Consider the following 9929-nt stretch of genomic DNA (forward strand, 5'->3'; position numbering starts at 1 on the left):
CCTCCCATCGTTCCCTGGGAGACTTGCAGCTCCTTGTTGGTGTCCCCTGCCATGAAGCCATTGGGGGGCAGTGTCTCATCTCAGCCACTGTCACAGCCACTGTCAGCCAAAGTTGCTCTCTCCTGGGGCCTAAAGACATGGAGAGAAGCCCCTCCTCTTCCATTTTACCACCGTTTTTCACCCAGGTCCCAAAGCGGCATGACTTGTACCCAGTGTCTCACTGAGCCCCTTCCCTCTCTACCTGCAGGCTCTCCACCCACAGGCTCAGACATGAGTCTGCGGAGCTTAGGCAGGGAACCAAAGTTGGAGAGAAGATTTTTTTTCTTTCCCATGCCCCTTTCCGCACCCCAGGACTATTCCTTCCTATCCTTTCTCCACCCCCAAGGTGTCATAAAAGCATCTTCAAGCCAACCCTTCCCTTCAGTCTAATCAGCTCCTAACCAGGTCCACTGCTCCCTTAGATTTATCAGACAGAGTTGACTCTTAGTGGTGGGCACCACTGGGCTCAAGCTGACAGCCTGACCACACACATTCTATTCACACTTATCTCCCTGTGTGGTAGTTAACGGTTGGCCCCGTCAGACTGTGGGTTCCTCAAGTATGAGTTTCTAACTGTGTGGTAGTCACCTTTGTCTCCCCGGCACCCAGGCCCTGTCTGTTTACACGGCAGACCTTGAAAAATACTTTTGAAAGAAAAATTGAACACAGTCATTTAGCACAGATACCCAAAAGAAAACAGCTCATCTTTACCAAAGGGAGACTCAGGCAACCCACCCAAACGGAGGACAGCTATTCTTAAAGGGTGTCCTCTAGCCTACAAAAGTAGCCCTTCAAAGCTCTTTAGGCTCCTTGCGTTCTCAGGTGGAGAAGAGCCAGGGTCAGAGCAGTACTTTCAGAGAGGCTTAAACTGATCTTTTTTTTCCGTTTTATTTTTTGCCTGCGCCCCGCAGCATGTGGGCTCTTAATTCCTCTACTGGACCGCTAGGGAAGTCCTAAACTGATCTTGTTTTAAGAGAATAACATGTTGAACAACTATTTGACTAGTTACATTTTATTGTGTACTTGCCAATCGAAAAAACAAAGACAAAAACAGGAAAGGGCACAGTATGGCAAAACATACTGATCAGAAGGGGAAAAGCAGATGATACACAGGGACAGAACATTTTATTTGTATCATTCCTAGTTCAGAGAAATAAGGTTAACTCAATGCTCCTTCCCCTACATGTTTATAGCGGGAGGTGAAAGTGACAGACTGAGGCATGGATTTGTTAATGCTGGGTATCAGGTGTTTCTTCGCTTATTATTTAGTTGAATAAGTCTGATGTCATGTGATAGACCACTGCATAAGCGATTCTTCAACCAAGAAAGAGAAAGAAATTGTATAACTATATGATTTGTTCTCTGAGAAGCAAAACCATGATTCACGGCAAAGGCAGACACTCTTCAACTGGTGTGTGAGACAAACAGAGGTATTCATTATGTTTATTATGATAATAATCATTCTTAACACTTCCTTCAAGGTGTAGCATTTGCAGAAATTGGAAAAAATAAGAATATTCCAGCAGGCTTACTGACACTCAGTGGTAATATCACAAATAATTACAGTCATTGAAATAATTTCAGAGATGAGAATGAGAGTTTAGTTTGAGAGAGAGAAAAAGAGAGAGAGAGAGAGAGAAAGAGATTTATTTAACAATCTGTTAACGATCCCGCAGCTCGTAAGAAGTCTCTCTAATTCCAAAGCATGACCTCTTTCCTCTACACGGCAATGCCTGCCCAATGGGAGAATGCTATCATGTAAAATCTTCAGATGAAAACCATCACGTGATCTTAAAAATGGTATTGTTTGGTGACATGTTTTGGTTTCCCTGTTCTATATACATAGAAAAACTTAGGTAGAGAGAAACGAAATGACTTGCTAGGTGATGAGGCAGGTTGGACTGAAGGATAGTGGCTGGAATGACCACGGTGCCAAGTGTTCTGTTCTCCAGCACCTTCTCTGTTTTCTACTCCACGTTCTAGATAACTCAGATGCTGGCTTAAAGCCCATTAGAAGATCAACCAGTCTCCCAACCCACCCACCAACCAGTAAACCAGCCAGCATTTGTCAAAGGCTCACTTTGTTGTTCTTGGAACAGTGTTTGTTTGGTGCTGTGGGAAATGCTGAAGCAAGACCAGACAGGGTCCCTGCCACCCTGGTGCTTGTAATCTACATGGAGAGACAAGACAAAGCTACATGACACAATTACAGAATCTGACAGAATATAATAAAGTGCTAAATTGTGTGGTGTAGGCAATTAGAGAACAAGACAGTATATAATAAAGTGCTAATTGTGTGGTACAGACAATAAGTATAATAGGAGTTCAGTGAAGGGATGGATGAGTGTGGGCTGTAGTCTTCAGGAAAGGCTTCTCATCATGTCAGGCTGCCGTGTTTATCCAGTGCATGATGGGAAACTGAATATGAAATAGAAGACGGATTAAGAGCAGAATAACTGTGCTGTACCAGGCATCTCCTCTCAGTCTGGGCGAGGACAGAAAGAGAAGGAGTTCTTTGACAGGTGGCATTCTCCATTAAAAAAAAAAAAAATCAGATTGAGAAAGGCCTTATTTTCTTTATTAATTGTGTTACAGAAAATGTCCTCTGAAACTTATTTTAAATGGAATAATGTGTTACATACACTAGGAGAGTTCAGTGTTTAAAGAAACTATGTTGTAAGTCCTTTTCATTAATGAAGAATACTTTTGCATAATAGATAATCACTTCCTAGTTTACACAGATTCCTTAAAGCAAGTAAAGAGATACTCTTGAATACTACTGGGGGGACTGACAAACCGATTAGAAGGTAATTTGGCAATGTGTACCTCAAATCTTGAAAATGTGCATTTGCTTCAGCTTGTCAATTTCACCTCTGGGAATTTATCCTAAGGAAGTAATCACAACCGACTGCAAGAATAACTTTTCTGCAAGGATAATTATCACAAAGTTGAGAGAAGCTGGGGATAACCTGAACGCCCTCAAATAAAGGACTGACGAAATAAATTAACACACATTTAGAAAATGGCATGTGTAATTACTAAAATACTGTAGAAAAATATTTAATATAGTGGAAAATATTTACAAAATGTGGGTAAGTGAAAAAAGCAAATTCTAAAACTTGTAGAGTATGATTGCTTTTTTTTTTTTTTTCTTTATGCGGACCTCTCACTGTTGTGGCCTCTCCCGCTGCGGAGCACAGGCTCCGGACGCGCAGGCTCAGCGGCCATGGCTCACGGGCCCAGCCACTCCACGGCATGTGGGATCTTCCCGGACCGGGGCACGAACCCATGTCCCCTGCATCGGCAGGCGGACTCAACCACTGTGCCACCGGGGAAACCCTGATTTCATTTTTGATAAAAATATGTTTTATGCAGAAAAACTTACCTGAGTGGTGAAGATATATGGAATTTCCACTTATTTATGCTTTTGTGTAATTTCCAAATGTTTCCCAAGCTACACGGTTTGCTCTGTAGTAAGACATGTATTAAAATCCCATGGTCCTCTGATTTGGTTTGTTTTGAGAGTTTGAGTAGTCATACTCTGGACTGTCATCTGGTGAGTTTTCTTAGAGTGGGGCAGGCCTATCCTATAGGGATTCCTACAGACCTAGCAGCTGGAAGTGGAAGTGGAGGTGTTGGAACTGAAGAACTCATGCAACAGAGGAGTTCCGGGCTAAGAGACAAGCATCAGAAGCACTGTTCCATTCTCCTTTGAATTAGAAACAATTCCTATTTAGCAGAATATACACCTTATTTCTTGAACTTACATCAGGTAGGAGATATTTTAGAGGTACGCACGTTATTTAAGGCTCACACAACATGAGGTTTTAATAGCAAAGCCTTTCAGAGGCGGGGCAGAAAGCCCAGGACACAAATCAATTTTTAAGATGTCTGGAATACTAAAAAAAAAAAAAAAGCACCGAAACAGAGTTTGAGAAGTTGTATTTTAAATGTTTATCTTGAACACAAGAACAGAAAGTAAAACTTCATTTGGAGATTAGGTCAGAAGCCTAAACTTGAGATCTTTGGTGAATGTGGGCTCAAAGACAAATCAGGCACTGCCTTGAAACCCACATGAGGATGTGGAATCACTGAACAAGAAAACCAATGTCTGGAAAGGATTTTGGAATTTTTGGTCCACGGGATTTTCCATGTCTAAAGTGAAAACAAAATACTCTTTTTCTATTCTAAGGACTTGATTTGGAACTGTTTTGAAAGGGGCCTTTCTCTGAAACATTTCAATACAAAAGTTCTTTATTTTCTCATCCTATGACTCAGTGTCTTACATTTTTTTAGGTTTTGACTAAGGTCTTCAAATATATTTGTTTGAACCCCTTTTCATTAGTAATTTTCTATTTTTACCTCACCATCTAGCTTCTCATCTTCAGTTGGCCCAGTGAAAATAAAACACAGCAAAGTCAGAATTTTACTTCCTTTTTTATGCTTCCCAAATATAGAGGAAATCCTTGGATACGCAGGTTTGGGGGAAGTCAAACCTTAGCTAAAACTGGGGCATGTCTGCCTCCCTTTTGAAGAATCCATCCTATAGGAAAAATTCTGTGAGCAGTATCCCTGGAGTACAGGTGAGGACTTGTCCCTGCACACTCCCTTGTCTTCCCATTACTTGGGGTTAATTAACCCTCTGTGCTCCAGGCTTTCCATTGGGTGGCATTACACAGTGCTCAGCTGGAGGATGAGTGGCATATAGCAAGTAATTAAAGCATTTCTGACAAATGGCAGACAGCTGACATGGACAAGCCTTCTCTCCCACTACCTGTATGTAGAAGGCTGGATAAAACATGGCAGCAATTGAAAAGATATACAAGCAGTATTCAAAAAGTAAGGGAAATAGTCTAGTTCTCAGTATGAAAAAGGAACTCAGAACCCGTGTGATAACTGTAGCTAAATGTTGCTGGACCTGAATGTGGGTCCGAGAATCTGGGGGCTGGGGTGTTGAGGCCCATGCAGAGACAGGATATGTGGCCTCAGGCCAGGTTTAGGCAGGGCACTGTGACTAAGCTTGTCAGATTTAGCAAATGAAAATACAGAATGCCAGTTACAGTTGAGTTACACGTAAAAAAATGAATATTTTTTTTTAGCATAAGTATGTCCCAAAAGTTGAATGGTGCATATGTAAAGTAAAAGATATTTACCTGAAATTCAAATTTAACTGAGTATCCTGCCTAGAAATTGTCATACTGAGTGAAGTAAGTCAGACAGAGAAAGTCAAATATCGTATGAGATCACTAATACGCAGAATCTAAAAAAAAAATGGTACAAATGAACTTATTTACAAAACAGACTCACAGACTTAGAGAAAGAACTTACCGGTTACCAGAGGGGAAGTGTGCGGGGGAGGGATAGTTAGGGAGTTTGGGATTGACAGGTACACACTGCTATATTTAAAATGGATAACCAACAAGGACCTAATCTATAGCACAGGGAACTCTACTCAATATTATGCAACAACCTAAATGGGAAAAGAATTTGAAAAAGAGCAGACACATGTATATGTATAACTGAATCACTTTACTGTACACCTGAAACTAACACAACATTGTTAATCAACTATACTCCAATATAAAATAAAAAGTGAAAAAAAAATAACTGAGTGTACAGTATTTTGTCTGACAACCCTGTGACAGAGTTCTGTCAATAAATCCTGGAGTCTACGCAAGGTGCCTCATCCGTGAAGGAGGGACTAGAGAAAACATTGACCACTGTTGTGAAGAAGCAGGAAGCTTGTAGTTACTCTCGTGGGTGGGGCCATGGGTGGGAAAATGTAAATGCCTCCCAGGCCTTACCATGAATAAACATAGAATTTAAATTTATACAACCTAAGGGACGTAGAAATGTCAACCTGAGAAATTACCATAAAAACTGGTCCAGAACCCTCAGAATTTCACCAGAAACAAACTAATGTGTTGGGGGTATTTCTTCAACTTAAACACACAGGGATCCATTAGGATAAACAGCCCTGCTGAAGGTGAAGTCTTAATAAAAAATGACATACCAAATGAAATGAATCACCCTGAAGGGCACCCCGAAGATAAACAGGAAAATTAGCAACTTAAGAATTGAGCTAACTTTGAAAAATTGTGAAATAGGTTTCTTTTAAATGCCAGAGACATAAAGGAAAGAATAGAATGAAAGAATAGTTTATTATGAAGAAAAGAATAGGTTTGTTTGAAAAAGAACCAAATGGAAAGTACAGAAATTAAAAATGTACTTGTTGACATTAGAAACTCAAAGGGACATGTTACATAGCACATTAGACACCTGAAGAGAACAAGTGAACTGGAAGAAAGAACTAAGGCAGTCACCCCGAATGAAACACAGAGAAATAATGAGGCAGAAAAATACGAACGTGAACAGCAGGATTGGAGGTTAGAATGAGAAGGTGATGCATCACAACATTGTAAATCAACTATACTTCAATAAAATTTTAAAAAAGAAGGTGGTGCATGCATGGACACACACGCACACACACACACGGAAGACATAAGGAAAGGGGAGGGTGGAGAGAACACAGGTACAATTGTTAAGACATAATAGAAGTTGCTTTTAAAAAAGACATCCTAAAACACAGATAGAAACTTATTTCTCTCCCATAAAAGATGTCAAGGACTGGTAAAGTGGCTCTGCTATTTTCAATCTGTGGCTTCTATTTCAGGATTCCACGTGGCTTCTTTAGCCTTGGCCCTCAGGTCTGTATCCTAGGCAGGGGTCGTGGTGGCGGGTGAGTTTGCCGGGAAGGGAGAAGGGGCATGCATGCCCATTTCCTTAAAAGCACTGTCCAGAAAATACACACATCACTTATATCAGAAAGCCATTAGGGAGGCAGGGAGAGGTTCTATCCATATCCACCCTTTTTTTTGATGAAAAATAATGTTCAACCTAGAAATCTATATCCAACTGAATTATCATTCGAGAATGAGGGAAAATATTGGCATTTAATGATAAATAATTTTAAAACTAGACTCTTGCTAAAGAACTAAAACATATACTTTGGTAAGATGGGCATTGGATATAGAAGGAAGGTGTGGGATACAAGAAACAATAATAGCTTCCCTGTATGCCTTGAACTCAACTGCACTTAAAAATTCATCTTGAAACGTATAAAGCAAAAATATGATGGAATTATGAAGATGAGAGGTACCTTGTAAAACACATCAGATCAGAAGGTTTGGGTTGTGACCTCTGCTTTTACACTTTATTTTTCAGAACTTCAGGTTAGAACTAGGTATTTCTATAATTTATTCTAACTTTAAAAAACAACAGTAACTCTGGTTCATCAGTTTTACGTCCTTGTGCTGTAACTTTTCTGGTTTACAATGTGGGTTTTGGATTATGACAATCCTGGTTCAAATCTTTGCTCTGTCGCTGATTAACTTTGTGATCTTGAGCAGTTTAACCTCTTAAAGCCTCAGTTTCCACATCTGAGAAATAGAAAAATAATTGTTCTTGTGTTAGAGTTCTCTAAGCAGTAGAAGCTGACTCTTGCTGAATAAGTGGAAAAGCATTTTATTTTAAAAATATTGGATGAATAATAGAAGAGTTGAGTGGACTGTAAAATTGGCTTGAAGATAAGCCTGGTGGAACAATGCCACAAACCAAGCCACAGATCTAATGGAAAATTGCTGCTGCTCCACAGCTGCTACTTCTGCATCAGAAAATCACCATCGCAATCCCTGGGAAATAGCCACCACTGCTGCTGCCACCATGAAAAACCAGACAACTCTGCCTCGCCCTCACCAGCAAAGATGCAAAGATGGAATGTCCATGCAGAACTTCTTTCCTTGTTGCTTACTTCTGAATCAAAATCTTATGATGGCATCCCCGATTGGCAGTAACTAAAGCATGTGCCTGAATCATAGCTGCAAGGGAGGCAGGAAATTTGCATTCTGACTTCTTTTTTTAAAATTTTTAAAATTTATGTATTTATTTGACTGCACCAGGTCTTAATTGTGGCATGTGGGATACTTGTTGTGGCATGTGGTATCTTTAGTTGTGGCATGCGAACTCTTAGTTGTGGCATGTGAGATCTAGTTCCCTGACCAGGGATCGAACCCAGGCACCCTGCATTGGGAGTGGAGAGTCTTAGCCACTGGACCACTAGGGAAGTCCCGCATTCTGTTGGAGTGATGATGACTCAGAATTTGGATATTTCCCCAAATATAGGAAGGAGACTCAAAAGATGATAGGCTGTCGTGAATAGGATAGATGCCCACGATCATCATCATATTTACTGTCCTGAATTTGAACTCCCTCATATGTTTGGGGAATTTACCTTTTTGTAAGTCTTGCTAGGTAGAAGATCTTCACCTACAGCAGAAGCCAAAAAAAGACCAGATACTGGTTTGCTTGAAATTTTAACATGAGACTTAAGCTCTTGTCCTATGCTTTGTGACTGTAAGAGTGACGCAGAGAAGCAGGGGCAGTTTGGTAGTGTCAGGGAGAAAGAAATTTTCCTCTACCCTTCTAGGTTCTTCTGGCTGGTCTAAAAAATCAAATTGACAGGAGATTAACAGGAGACAATCAAACAAAAATTTAATAACATGTATACATGGAAGAGACCCAGGAAAACTCAATAACTCGCCAAAATGGCCAAAGCCCTCATCTTAAATACCATCTTTAGCTAAAGACAAAAGAGGATGTTGGGGTTAGTGGTTTGGACCTACAAAGGGGAGGAAGGCAATATACATGGAGTTGGAAAAGCAAATGTTTGGGACTTCCCTGGTGGCACAGTGGTTAAAACTCCATGCTCCCAATGCAGGGGGCCTGTGTTCGAGCTCTGGTCAGGGAACTAGATCCCACATGCATGTGGCAACTAAGAGTTCGCATGTCACAACCAAGGAGCTGGTGAGCTGCAGCTAAGGAGCCCGCATGCTGCAACTAAGACCCAGTGTGACCAAATAAATAAATAAATAAATATATGTAAAAAAAAAAAGAAAAGCAAATGTTTGATAAATAAATGTTTGCTTGGCCATGCAGAGACAATGGGATAAAGAGAGGAATTTGTATGAACAGAATTTCCCAGGTTCCTCCCTAGTTCATACTACAGGTGTCTATGGTGATAACTCCTTACTGGAACAGGTCCTCTGTCTACTTCCCTTTAGGCAGTTAGGGGGAAGGTCAGTGGTTCTTCCTGAGTCTTTTGGGCTTCAAAAATAATCAGCCTAAATTAATCTTCATGCCAAAGAGACACAATTTGGGGTGGCAAATTTTGCTCCCCTACAGGAGTCATTCTAGCGGCAGAGTGTTGATGGCTATGACAGTGAGTGTCCAATAGCCAGTAGCAGTAATGACAATAGGGTACAGAGTCCACAGCTCTTATGATCATGAAGAACATCTTTTCCTCATCTGAAAATGGGTACACCTTACTTTAGAGGGTGCATGTAAGAATTCATTGAAAAAATTGCATGTGAGAAAGGCCTCTAAAAGCATCAAGGGCCTTCCTTATACATGCAAGGCATTATTCTCTTCCCCTGTCACAGCCTTGGGAACATAGCATAAAGTTTGGAGTTGTAGCAGAAAAGGAACAATCTATTTAAACTTTAAGAGAACAGATAAAACATGTAAGAGAAAACAAAGACTATTCATTTATTTGACCATTATGTTTTGAAAGGTTATAAATGCAACACCACATAATTTGTTAACTGGAATAAATAACAGATCACCTATTTTGAAAAGCTGGCTACTCCATCATTATATTATACTCAATGTGCAATTGAGGTGTTTGAATTCCAGCTGTAATATGTCTTTTGAGTATATTCATTTGAAACTCCAGATAAGGCTGATTCAAAATTCTCTGGCATATTACAGTTACCTCTCAGTTAAAAAAAACTCAAGACATCTCATTGTCAGAATCTCATGTGATAAGAACGTAC

Source organism: Tursiops truncatus, chromosome 1 (assembly GCF_011762595.2).
Source record: "Tursiops truncatus isolate mTurTru1 chromosome 1, mTurTru1.mat.Y, whole genome shotgun sequence".
Taxonomy (NCBI): Eukaryota; Metazoa; Chordata; class Mammalia; order Artiodactyla; family Delphinidae; genus Tursiops; species Tursiops truncatus.